Source organism: Epinephelus lanceolatus, chromosome 22 (assembly GCF_041903045.1).
Source record: "Epinephelus lanceolatus isolate andai-2023 chromosome 22, ASM4190304v1, whole genome shotgun sequence".
NCBI lineage: Eukaryota > Metazoa > Chordata > Actinopteri > Perciformes > Serranidae > Epinephelus > Epinephelus lanceolatus.
This window is the reverse complement of record NC_135755.1, coordinates 25777760-25791686: the sequence shown is the minus strand read 5'-3', so window position 1 is coordinate 25791686 and position 13927 is coordinate 25777760. Positions and strand designations below refer to the sequence as shown.

General features: G+C 42.0%; 1 protein-coding gene across 2 annotated transcripts in view; it reads left to right on the top strand.

Annotated features, from left to right (window-relative positions):
- The first annotated feature begins 775 nt into the window (after window positions 1-775).
- Window positions 776-13927, top strand: part of dennd4c (DENN/MADD domain containing 4C) — a 48495-nt gene continuing 35343 nt past the window's right edge. For both annotated transcript variants that reach the window (XM_033609674.2, XM_033609672.2), the window contains exon 1: window positions 776-1089. The gene's annotated coding sequence lies outside the window, so the exon portion shown is untranslated. The remainder of the gene's footprint in view (window positions 1090-13927) is intronic.

The window sequence follows — 13927 nt, the reverse complement described above, 5'->3', positions numbered from 1 at the left end:
GCAGCATATTTGGAAACAACTAGGCTATATAGAAAAAGGATAATGGAATTTAATAAATATCATTCAAACATATACACTGCAATATTTTGGCCAAATATAGGATTTGTATATTGTAAAAACAGGCTATATATTAGGGGTGGGAATCACAAGTGACCCCGTGATACAATATTTTAGTCACAATACAATACTGTTGCAATTTTAAATGTGTTGCCATACGCTGAGTATTGCAATAGAATATATTGTGATAAATTGTGATTTATTACCTTTTTTTTCAACTGCAAATTATGTCCCCAAAGGAAATCTTTGTCAACTTTTTTTTAACCTAATCAAATAAAGTTTTCAGTCTGTTCATTTCACTTCAGTCATTTCTATTGTAGCAAGATGTATCTAATGGACTGAGAAAGCATTTGATTTTATAATTTTAGTAAGCTACCAAACGTTTCATTTGTATTTGTAATGTAATATGTAACTAATTTAGTTGGCCAGTTTTTGTTTAGATATGGCAATAATTACTTAAAAATAAGTAATAAAAACCAAACTTTTCATCCCAGGCTACTATTACTTTACTACTACTACTACTACTACTAACAATAATAATAATAATAAAAATAATAATAATAAATTTATTGACAATTTCCTTATAGCGTTTAATAAAGAAATAACTTTATTGGTATTTAGGAGTTTTACTTTGAAGAGACACACCGGAAGTAGCCGGTCTTACGTGAGCTACCTTGTTGGCGCTGCCCGCGGCCAGGCGGCGTCAGCCTCTGTCAGTTGCAGCAGGGACTGAAGCCTCTCCTCTTCTCTGGGCGGTTCCAGTCTGCGAGAGACGTTTAGGAAGAAAGCCCACTAACAAAACTATCAGCGCAGACACAAACATGGCGCCTGCCTCCGCCGACAACTTCAGATGAAAGTGTGGCGAAGCAGCAAAGTTTCACAGGAGTACCTCGAAGTGGCTTTTTTCGCGCGCGCCGTCCTGTTTTTACCTGTTTCGGTTTGCACACGAAGAAATACGGAATATAACAAGCGGGTAAAAACAGCAAGTTGCCTACATGTCAACATTGTCTCTCGCTGCAGTGTAAACAGCTGGTAAGTGCTCGTATTTTTCAACATGGAGATAGCTGAGACTCAGCAGAGTTTGTTGTAGGGGTTAGACATAGTAGTTTAAGTATTTAAAGGTAGCTTTAGTTGTGTTTGAGTAACGTGAAAAGACATTTTCCTGGTGTTGTGCTGCTGCGGTCAGCCTCTACGCTTTTCCCCGTATGTTCTCCAACCGCGGAAAGACACACAGCCACGTATCACTGCACAGGCAGATTACAGGAGGAAATTCACATTGTTATATCCGCGCTGGTGTGTATTTCCTGCATGAAAGTTGACCTAATTATGGGTCGGATGCAACAGTTGGGAATATAACACCCCCCTCCTCTTCCTCTCTCCTCCCGGGCCCTCCTTGACGCCAGATAATCAGACTGAGCTCTCCTGGAGCCTGTCTAACCTTGCAGGTGTCTGCTCTCAGCCACGCTGGACTACCTGCTTGAAATCAAAGACATATTTACAAAACAGAAGGAGAGTTTTGCAGCTTAATTTACTCAGACAAGAAACTGCTAACCTGACTTCCTTTTGGACATGTGCTTTGCTTCCATCCAGGGACTTTCTCTCTGAATATGCAATGTCTGCATTTGCCTGACCCTAAACCTAGGACAGAGTTGTGTAAGATATCTCTGCTGGTTTTTTGATGATGTGTGTTAGGTGAGCACAAATGCCATTGAATGCATCGCCAAGGTGCTCACATATCTATGCCTCAGCACTTGACCGTGTGCCAGCCAGCAGCAGTCTAACCCCTAAGGGCAGCAGAGTACTCCTAGCTCCAGCTTCCCATCACCGTTTTGGGTGATTCATGGCATGCATGTGATGTTCCTGTTATGACAGCCGTGGCACAAGTCCCAGCAGAGAATGGCACTTCCTCTTGCATTGTACTGACTGCATTCATATTTTGACGTAGATGTTTTGCCACCTGAGATAGCAGCAGGAATGTCAGATGATAAAAGAATAATCAAAGCTTGTGGAGGAAGTAGATTGTGGAGTTGCATCAGCAGTTGAGCCGTTGACACGTGGAAACGCAGCAGAAAAATCTCTCCTTGACCTTGGCTTGGCCTGACAGCGGCTGGAAAATGGGAGTGGAGTGAATGTTGCCTCCTACTTACTGCTACAGGCAGCAGGTATAAAGTAGGTCACGGCTTCACTGTGGCTTTGTGTACATTGAACTTGCACTTTGTCACCACCGCCGGTGTCCAAAGGTTTTGTCAGGTGACCAAGGAGAGGAAGTAGATTGGCTAAAGGAGCGGCAACAGGCTGTTGAAGGACTCTGTGGTTGCCTTGGCAAAAGTCAAATTGGTTTTTGACGAGTGTGAGAAAAGCCAGAAGTTCATTCTGTGGGACAGCGAGAGAAGTGTTTCCCCAAGAGCATCAAATGTGACTGTGTCTGAAATATCTGCTATGATTCATCAGTGCAGATCTCTCTTTAGTGAACTAACATCTCAACTGCTTTTATCTTTTATACTTCAAACAGCAATACAGCTGCTTACACTTCAGCCAGCACTTCAGCTGGCATCGCCTTTCAGTTTATATGCTTGAACTGGCACTAATTTCTGTCAGGACTTCCACTTCAACTGACACATACAGGTCAATTTATCACCTACATTTTGACTGATATTTCACCTCCTTTCAGGACGTCATGTTCCAACGAGTCATCACTCTGTATTCACTTTAACTAATACTTCAACTTTACTCATCACCTAAACTTAAATTGACTTGTGATGTTCCTAATGGCTAAATTCTTTGACTTTTAAACTAAACTTGGACTAGTCCACTCGTCTAATAGTAAGTCAACACTCAGAAATCAGTGAAAATTGAGCACAGTTTCATCTTTAAGGTCAAACACCGTCTGAAAAAATATTGCGTATTGTAAGAGCCATGTAAATTGTTTATCACATTTTTCAATAACCAAATGCTCCTGAGATCTGTGGCACTTTGCACTGTGCATTGTGAATATTGCAAATAATCCTACAACACATGACGACAACTCGCTAAATAAAACTGAGCAAACATTATTTATTAATAAGCTAATAATAAAATTAATAAGCTTTTATTTACTCTATATAATACATAAAATTTCACCCCCTAATGTCTATTTTATATTGCTGTGAAAACATCAACAAATTTCTCCTTCTAACAATTATTTTTATTCAAGTTTCTCGGCAAAATCTACATTTTACAAGATTACATGAAACACATCATGTTAACGTTATAATTTACCTTCGCCTAATAGTCATTTTTACTGAATAGAGCTTGAACACATCATAATACAAGTCATTGCAGTGTCCCTGAGCTGTTTTGTTGTGGTCACCGACTGCTTAAAGCTGACGCTAACTAGCTCTCCTCCTGCTGATTTAAACACAGATTCATAATGTAGCATTATCAGGGAAACAATAGGGTGCGTCCTCTGACACTATGATAGGGAGTTTACTGTGTTGTCCGTCCTGAGGGCGCCCCAGTGAAGATCTTTGTTTGTCCTAAACACATTTTCTATTGTCCCCGGGAGGACACAGGACTTCAGCTGCTAGCCATCTCGTCACACATCAGATCACAGAGCCAGTTTGCCAAACAGTCATTGTATTCTTTGTGTTCCTGTTCATTAATTAAAGTTTGTAGCCATTAGTCTCAAGCACTGCTCTTTAGCTTGCACAAAATTTATGTGACACAAGAGAAAAGCATCGACCACTGCCATCAGTGAGCGTCACCTTATTTGCCTAAAGGTTGATGTCAGTCAGTAAGGCGAATATCAGCAGATACCAATGTTCAGCTGATACATCACTGCATCCCTAACAAGTTCAATTGATTAGCATTTCTGCTGCCAGCTAGCAAGGTTAGCAACGTTAAATCAACCAGTCCACTAACCCACACATCCCACACTTGAATTGACACTACCTACAGTGTTAGGTTTTGGTTGACACTTTAAACCCTCATTCCCTCAACTTCCTTTGTTCATACACTTCAACTGCTTTCAGTGCTTACACTTTAGCTGACATTGTCTTTCAGTTTAAACACTTCCTGGAACGGACACTTACTGGTCAATTCATTGCCTACACTTTGACTAACATTGCAACTCTGACATTGTCTGACATTGTCTTTCAGTTTAAACACTTCCTGGAACTGACACTTACTGGTCAATTCATTGCCTACACTTTGACTAACATTGCAACTCCTTTCAGAGGTTGACGTTGTGTTTCAGCAGACACTTCAACTACATCTTCTTCAGCACTTCATCTATTTCAGATGTTTAAAGTGTGAATTGTCACACACAGAAAATGTAGTCTTTTCTTTTTAGGAATTAATAACTCATGCAAAGGAAATCTTCCTCCATAAGGGGTCTGCGGTCATCATCAGCAACACCATAGCATCCCCAAAGATGGTAGAGATTCATTGTCTGGCTCAAGGACACTTCAGTAACCCCAGTCTTCTTTCTCACCGTTGCTATTGCTGTTACCAATATTACTAATTGGTGTTTCTACTTCATTAGCCAGAAATACCTGCTGTTTTTATACCAAGACTACTGACAATGCAAGTTCTTGGGCTTGCTGAGCAAATACTTACCTGAAACACTTCATTGCATTTTGCTAAGCTGCCTGTTTGCATGTCTTAAGACATATTAACTCCAGATAGTTGTTTCTAGCCAAAGAGCAACAACAGGTAAGTTGTAAGCCAGCCAGAAACCCTCTCAGGTAACCTGTTTCCTTCCTCTGACCCTTGTACTTTGGTGTGACGTGCCAGTTTGTGTTATTGTCGTTTTCTTTCAGTAGGCCTGGGTCTGAGCTGGTCTCGGCCCAGCTAGTTAGTAAGGGCAATGAGTTTGCCCTCTCTCCCTTCTTCTTAGAGTGGAAAGAATGCTCTCTGTCCGCTGGCCTGTCACGCTCCAGGAGGGAGGCAGTCTTGTGACGTTTCTGCTGAGCCTAGCCTCGTTGCTCTCAGCTGCCTCTCATCGCCTAAACCTACCCAGGTTGTTTTTAAGTCCACAAAGTCATATTTACAGCAAACTATACATCATTTGACTAGATTTGAAAGTCTTGCCACTGTCCTTGTCTAACCTTCTGGTCATGTTGAGCATAGCCACTCGCTGCCATTGGCTGTGTAGGCAACAGTTGTTTATGACACACTTCAGCAAAGTGTGTCACTTTATCCTGGAAGCACACCTGCCTCTCCAGTCACATGCTCAGGTGTTTGTAGAGTGTAACTACAGTCCTCCAGTGAGCCAGGAAGAAAAAGTGGAAATTTTCAGCTTCAGTTATTCGTCACCGGTTGCTACTGGCTGCTTTGATGTTGTCTTCATAAAACATTAAACGAGAATCCAGGGCTGTTGGATTGCTGTTGCACTGACAAAGATTTACAGAGATATGATACTGAAAGGGGAACAGATGGTTTGTACGTGCCTCCAGTGATAGGCTTTAGTGGATGTCCGTTACAGTGCTGAAGCTGTTTGTTTGTCAGTGAAGGACAGTTTTGATGACTATGTGTCAAATAAAAACTCCAAACCTTTACTAGTTACAGCTTTTACAATGTGAAAAACAACCATTACAGATTGACTGCTTTGTGTTGTTTTTTTTTGACTGGCACAGTTACAAGGCAGTTTGAAGTCATTTTCTAGCTTCAGTAAATTGGCATTTGTCATTATTTTCAAAGTTCTTATAGATTTACTAGATTGTCCTGTTGAGTGCTGCAGGGGGGCTGGAGCCTGTCCCAGCTGACATTGGGCAACAGGCAGGGTACAACTATGAGAGATCGCCAAACTATCACAGGGCTGACACATAGAGACACACTCACATTCACACCTACAGCCAATTTAGAGTCTCTAATTAATGTAACCGGCATGTCTTTGGAGTGTGGGAGGAAGCAGGAGAACCTGGAGAAAACCTGTGCTGACATGGGGAGAACATGCAAAATCCATACAGAAGGGCCCCGGCTGGCTGGTGGTTCAACCTGGAACCTCCTTGCTGTGTGGCGACAGTGCCAGTGTGCTGCCCCTATTTAATTATTTTTATTGAAAATGCATTTATAAATTGATTTTAAAAAAACGCTGTGGCTTTAGCACATCAGTACGTTATTTTAATGCCAACATGTTTTGTTTAGTCAAGTTACATTTTGCAGTTCTAAGGGATGGGGAAAAAATGACATAGCATAAATATTGCGGCATTTTGCGTGGCAATATTGTGTTGATACACGAATGCTAAGTAGCAGCAGTTTTATCATATAAATTATTAATATTGCAAATACAGATTAAACTTTTGGAAGCCTTCCAGAATAATACAGTTGTTTTTTATTTCACTAGATACATTTTGCTGCATTAAAAATGATTGACGTGAGATGAACAGGCTGAAAACTTTATCTCCTCTATCTTTTTCCTTTGGGGACACAATTTGCTTATTGGGATAACATTGTATCATGGGTAGGGTTGGGTAGCGTTCAAATTTTATAACCAAAATATGCCAAATCCTGTCCCAACGGTACTATCGTGTATTACTCCTTCTCTTTACCAATCACACATGGAGCCACGTCTCCTGTCTGTCTGCTTACTTGTGTGTATATATTTGTGTGTGTCTGCTCGTCTCTTACGCTCTCTGCTTAGGCACAACTTACAAATACGTGGAATAACAAACACCAGTGATGCTAGGCCAAACTATCATCGCTGCAGGAATAGTTTCGACATGCTTGGGAGCCGGCAGCTCTGCAGAGCTTTGTTGTCTCCACTGCAAAGCCGCCTTAAAGCCAGGAAGCTGGCCACAGAGCTCCACAGGTGGCCTCCCAGCTTCAGTGTGCTTCGCAGTGCTTCTGCATCCTGTCTGAAGCAGCTCCTGGGTACCAAAATTTGGCACCAGTTGATTCAACCTGAATCAGTACTTGTACCAATGCAATTCAATGGGTTCCCTTGAAAGTACCAGGCTACCCAACCCTAATTGTGGTGCCTCTTTGGTGATTCTCACCCCTAACAGATATCAGGACAGTATTTTAGTATGACTACAGACACATTATGCACATATAGAGCTTAGAAAAATCAAGCAAAACTACCTCTTCCCAAAGGAACACAATGAAATAGCCTGTAGAAGAAAACAACAAACATTATCTGTTATCTGTGAGATTTGGCAGTCATATACCTTTTCTGAGAAGCAGTGACGGCTGTTGACAGCTGTCTTCTGTCCGTAAATGAAATTGGATTTTTTTGTATTGCCTCTGTATAAAAACGACAGCTGCCAGGGTTAAACAAACATTAGCGACGAACAGAGTTCACCGCTGGTCTTTTGCTTTGTGCAGGCCGGTCAGAGCTAGAGTAGGTTGTTAGCATATGGATATGATAATGCCATGCTATCACTCAGGCTTATCTGGAGCCAAAAAGCAGATAGACTGTGAATACTCTGCCTCTCACACTCTAAACAGCAAATATTGAACAGTTAAATACATTCCCTGCCTTTATCAAGTGCACTTGTCTGCATTTTGACGTATTTTCTGCATCGTAAACTGAGGGCTGATGCGGCTCGTTCCACCCAGCACGACTGTTAGTCTCATCACAACACGATGTTGAGATTAATTAGCAGGGTGAGGGTTTTTACAGGCCGCCGCTCAACAGCCAACTTTGCACACAACACTGTAGCTTTGCACCATATGAATTCATTCAGACAGCAGCTCAGCTGGCTTCAATTTGAGCTCATCTCCCCTACAAACCCACACTCCACCTCAGGGAAATGCACAGAGCATCTCTTTCTTTTCCTGCGGCTGTTGCCTTGTAAATTGGAGGTTTCGTCACCTCATTGGCACCTTATATTCGGCCTGGCCTTCACCACCTACAGCACACTGTGATGACAGGTGGCAGGGAGGGCCACTTTGCTCCTCAGATCCTCCAAAGCCCAGAGCTACAAAGTGGCACTTGAGGCAGACTGTGGTGCTGCAGAACCTGACACACGGTGGCTCAGCGGCTGCCTCTGGAGCTGAAAGGGTAATGTGTTGAAACCTATTACAGCCGAAATAGAATTTTCCTTTGCAGATTTTTGCCTTTGACCGTTTGTTGTGTCATATCTGAGCTTTCAGAGATTTTTTTAGTGCACCTCAGCAGCCCTGTTGCATGCTGATGAATAAGTAGCACTTGCACAGAAGCTCACATACATGTTCACTTGTCACAATAGAGGGGTTGGTGTGAAGGATCAGCCTGTCCTGCGATTTATAACCTAGGATCGGTCCTCTCCGTAGTATAATTTCTGCATCTGTACACACATTTAGAACACTCCTATTTTTGTTCTCATTTATAGTGTCCAAGGTTCGGTACATGACAGTTGCGTGTGTCATGCCCAGCTGCTGTTTTAGTCAAGCTGTGAGTGGATGTGCGTGGCGGGGCTCCTGCCGAAATAACCGCGATAGACACAGCGCTGTCTGTTGTCCAGCATTACACAAACGCTCATAGACTTGTGCATGCACACACACGCAGGCAGGCTCTTTCACCCCTGGGGAACAAGCCTCCAGGCTCTTTTGTGTGAAAGGGATGAGATCATTGTGGGGCTAGACCATGGGGGGATGGAGTAAGGGGTTCCACTTTCTACTTAAATAGAGAAATCTCTGTTTCTGTGCCTGTATCGTCATCTTTCTGTTCCTCTTTGAATTTGGAAATGAAGGGGCTGGCCAGGTGAATGCTGTTAAGAGCAGATGAGTGCTAAAAGTGAACAAACATCAGGTTTGGCGCACGCACACACGAGGAGTATGACCTCCCTAGTTTTATTTATGGAAGTCAAAGAGTTTTCCTCCTGCCCTCAGGGGTTGTTGGGCTGCATATCCAACCTTTGGCATTTTTGCAGGCAAGTTACAACCAGTACCACTGTTAAGAAACAAGACTTTCCAGTGCAGGGAAATTAGGGGCCTCCAGGAATGATCCACTCAGGATATTAGAACTAAGTGTGATGACAGATTTAATTTTGGTCCTCAGTTGGTTCCTTCATTTATTTATGACAAACACAACCTTTTCGAGCAAGATTTACCTCAGATGATAAGTGTTACTTAAGATCCACCCTACGCTCCTCCACAGCTCCACCCTCCTATCCAAATATAGTCACTTCTGGCTCCAAAAGCCAAAGATGGCCATGGCCAAATTGCTGAACTTGAGACTTCAAAACGGCAGTCCACAAACCAATGGGTGACATCACAGTAGCTACGTCCATTATTTATACAGTCTGTGATTCTGATTCAGTGCTTTGGTGCATGTAAATGCACATTTGAATCACTTAATTTAGCATCCATGTAAATCAATCAGAATGATTTCAATCCAGTTGAAGAAATTTTGTCCATGTAACCACAGCTCATCAAGGCTTGAATGGAAAAAAACTGTTCTGCATTGTGGGATTATAACGGTTTGAACCGTTGGCTGTTATTGCTTGGCTGTCACTCTGTTTATTCACAAGCATATGGCACCCACTGTAGTCATGCCGTATGCTGTTATTTTCAGAGTAATATTCAGAAAGGCTGTGATTTGCCATGTCATTTTCTGTAAACATGTTGTGGAATGTTTCACTGGAAATAGGAAGTCAGACTGATTCCAAGAGTGTTAATGCGGTTTCCTTCGTGCTTTGCATTTGACTGAGTTATGTTTCTTACAAGAGAGTGTGTGAAATTGGAAGCAAAGTTCCAAGGGTTAAAAGGTAGACCTAGGTTCAGTATTTTTTTAACCTTGACCCTATTTTTCCATGTTTTTGTGTTTAAGTAACAAATGGGGACAACAGTTTTTGAAATTGGTCCAGTACTGAGCGAGACAGCTGCAGATGGCAGCAGCGAAACAGGCTGCAGTGTAATCATTCAGGGCACGTTTCATCACTTCATGTCGACTATAAGTGCTTGTTTTTGCCACTGACAGGCTCAGATTATTATTTAAATGGCATGACAAATTATGGAAAGGATCCTTGCAGAGATGGACCTTTTTGTTAAAGGGTAAGATCCTTTTTGGTCAATTGGAAACAGCCCTGAAATTGCTATCACCAATCTCACCAAACTCCATTGAAATAAACAATAGTTTGATTATTGTAAAACACACTTAATTCAAAGTTGACAGAAACAAAACATAACTTACAAATACTGCCTTGGTTTGTCTTTCCACTGTTCCAAGTAACAGCACTCTTTTTTTTTTTTTAAATCAACCCTTAATTCACCCAGTTAGATGTGGAAAGTATGCTGGTTTTATCCACACTAAAATTACTGTTTGTGTAAATGGAGTCTGGTGGAATTGGTGATGGCAATTTCAGGGCTGTTTCTGGTTAAACAAAAAGGATCTTTAACAAAAGGTCTGTATCTGTAGGGATCCTTCCCATAGGTTGTCAGACACTTAAAACAATCTGAGCCTGTCAGGGGAAAAACAAGCATTTTTATTGGACGTAAATTGACGGTAAAAACAGTAAAATCCTCCGTTAGCATTATAAAAACATATCTTATAGATCATGTGTTGTACTAAAAAGATGATATAAAAATATTAATAGTGCTGCTCATTAGAGCTTGAGCTAATTCTAGTGGTGAATTAACAGTGTAAACATCATCTAAACTGTGCATTGTACATTGACATTGAAAATGTGCTGGAGACTCATTCCACACTGAGGCCTGCGCTTTAAGAATTCATAGCCACAGGGCAGTCACAAACCAGTTTCACAGTAACCATTCAGAACACATGTCCTCTAAAGCTCCATAGTATTTCCCTTGTGGATCGTAGTGACCCTACTCCCTGAGTGCGACCCAGACAAAGAGCATGACACTCGATCATCGGGGCTCAGGAGTAACAGAGGAACAGGTTTTCACATGGTAAGGGAGGGGCAGAGCACAACCTTTAGAGGCAGGGGCTCAAGTTACAACACACGACTTAATACACTGGAAATTTAACGCACCAGTTCGTCTGCCAGTTTGACTCAGTCATTTTACCATTTGACCCGAGAAGCTGCGCCATTAATGCCTTGAGGTTTAAAAGTTTTCCTCAATATATTTGCTCCACCTCCACCAACAAGAAGGACGGAAAATCCTACATATTATGTTCGCTTCTGTTTACAATAGCATTAAAGCTTTTAGTCTAATCCACTGTCAACACCATTGCCGTTTATGGCCACTACCATGTTTCATTTGCACGCCAGACATAAAAGTGCACAATAAAACAAGCCGTCTCTGACATTTTTGGTCTAAAACAGAGGCAGCGGACTTTATTTCTGCCATCCTTTGATGCTGACAGCAGACTGCAGAGAACATGTCAGCTACATTAAATGTACCCTTGAAAGACTTGGAGATCAATTTCCTCTGCTAGAGTAACACTAGTCGCAGCTCAGGGTCGCGCAGCCTGGCATTGTTTGGGCTCGGTTGTCATGGCAGCTTCAGTGTTTGTCTATCATGGGCTGTCACAAAGGGATATTTGTATGGTTGTGGCGGGGTGTGTGGTGGAGGCAGAGGGGACTGTCACAAATGGTTCCAGCCTTAGGAGTGTGTCTGTGGTTGTGTGCCCACGTAACATCAGTGGCTAGTCGGCCATGCAGGGAAACATGATTACTCATGTCAGAGTTAAGTGACAGCTGGTCTGACTTAGTTCCCCCCTGTAGTGTATGGAAGTGATATAGCATGACAGATTAACTTGTAATCGTAAACTGTCCACAATAATGAGCAGCGTCATATCACTAACATCCAGCCCATTTTTCTAGATAACAGGAAATATGTGTCAACATTTGAATTATTTTTATTGGTTGTTGGAAAGTCCCTGAAATATCAATATATCATCATATTGCTAGGGAATTAAAACTATCCAGTAAACCCTCCATGTGATGCAGTGTCCCGCAGAATCCGAACCATCCCAATACTGACAGAACTGAAGAGAGATAAATGCACATTTAAATAAGTATGTTACTGTCTACGAGAGAAGCTGCAGATTTTGCTCAGTGGTTGGGGTTTTATACGAAAGCAGGTGCAGTTGTGTCACTTTACGTGGTTCACAGGTAGTTTCTGGGTCACGTAGAATTTCAGATAATTTTGCTTTTTTCAAAGACTGAATAATTGCATAAAAACAATCCCAGTTAATATAATGAAAAATTCAGTATAGTGTTTAATGTCATCTGTAAATGTTGATCCATCAGCATGCCGATCATTCATACGACAACGTTCAAAGCCCAATCAAGACCAAACAGATCTGCTGCTTGCCCAGGATAGTGTTTGTTTTTCTCTTTGCTTTATTCCCTGCTGTGACACTTTCTGGCGATCTGTGCCGATGCTTTTGGGAAGCTGTATGACTCACAGCCTTGATGTTTTTATACCAACATTACCATTTCAGAGCAGATGAATAGTAGAAGCCAATGTTTTTGACAGAGGTTAAAGTCTGCATGTTACTCAGCAGAACAGATGCTTGCAGAACAGAGATGTTAAATTAAGAAATTACCAAAATTGCTCTTTTTGTGAAGTGAGAAAGTGAGATTCACAGTAGGTCGTTTCCTACTGACCTGTGATCTGCTAATACAGGAGCATGAACCTCATGGTGTGTTCACACTGAACATCAAGTGAATTTTTGCCTCTTTATTTGCACGTGTACAGCTTCTAGAGAGTTTTTTGGAGTATTTTGCAATTGGCAAATGTTTGTAGTAAAGTACAACCCATAGCTGGAATCAAGTGGACACAGTAAACACAGAGACTCCAGACACAGCGTGAACTGACGTGGCAACTAGGGCTGCCTCCGACTAAGAATTTTCCTATTCATCCAATAGTCAACATTTAAGGCCATTAGTTGACTAGTCGCCTGCATGTTTACAATATCAATTTAATTGTTAAATTACATTTTTTGGGCGGGGCACCACAATGGTTTTAGTTCAAGGTGTGAGAAAGAATAGTATCAGTAACATTGTTAACACTGTGCTACATTACAGAGAAATACAAAACCGTACTAATGAACCTTCATTAATATAGGCCTATATTATATCTACAAGTGCACGTCACACAGAGCGAGCCGCCTGTTAATGATGCTGTCGGCAAAGCAGTAATGATTGTGATGAATGGCTAATGGGCATGTAGCTACTTACATGCTTCAGATGATGCATCATGTTTGGAGTCGACGAATGATACGCAAATGTTTGCCTGCAGAGTTTTCATATCACCTTGGGTTCGTCCTTCACCTTCTCAAAATTGTCCTACACTTTGGATTTCCTGCCCAACATGTTATTAACTAGCCTGTGTAATAACCGCAGGTACCAGCCCTGTAAATTAACGTGACTCCTGTCTGACTGCTGAGCATGGCCACTTCCTGTGTCTGTCCTTTCAAATTAAATTCCCAGCACCAAGACACCTGTCCCTTGCCTACAGTCAAGTATAATGGTGGCAGCATCATGGTTTGGGGCTGCATGAGTGCTGCCACCACTATACTTGACTGTAGGCAAGGGACAGTTGTCTTGGTGCTCTTCACCAAGGTGCCACACATGCTGAAAGAGCACCAAGACAACTGTCCCTTGCCTACAGTCAAGTATAGTGAATTCCATGAATTCCAAGCAGAGCATGATCGCCCCTCTTCAGAAACTGAGCTGCAATGCAGTTTTCCAACATGATAATGACCCAAAACACACCTAGAAGATGAGAACTGCCTTGCTGAGGAAGCTGAAGGTGAAGGTGATGGACTGGCCAAGTATGTATCCAGCCCTAAACTCACCTGTGCACCTGTGGGGAATCCTCAATCTTAAGGTGGAGGAGTGCAAGGTGTCTTCACATCCATCTGCTCCATGATGTCATCATGGAGGAGTGGGAGAGGATTCCTGAAGCAACCTGTGAGCTCTGGTGAATTCCATGCCCAAAAGGGTTAAGGCAGTGCTAGATAATAATGGTTGGCACACAAAATAGTGACACT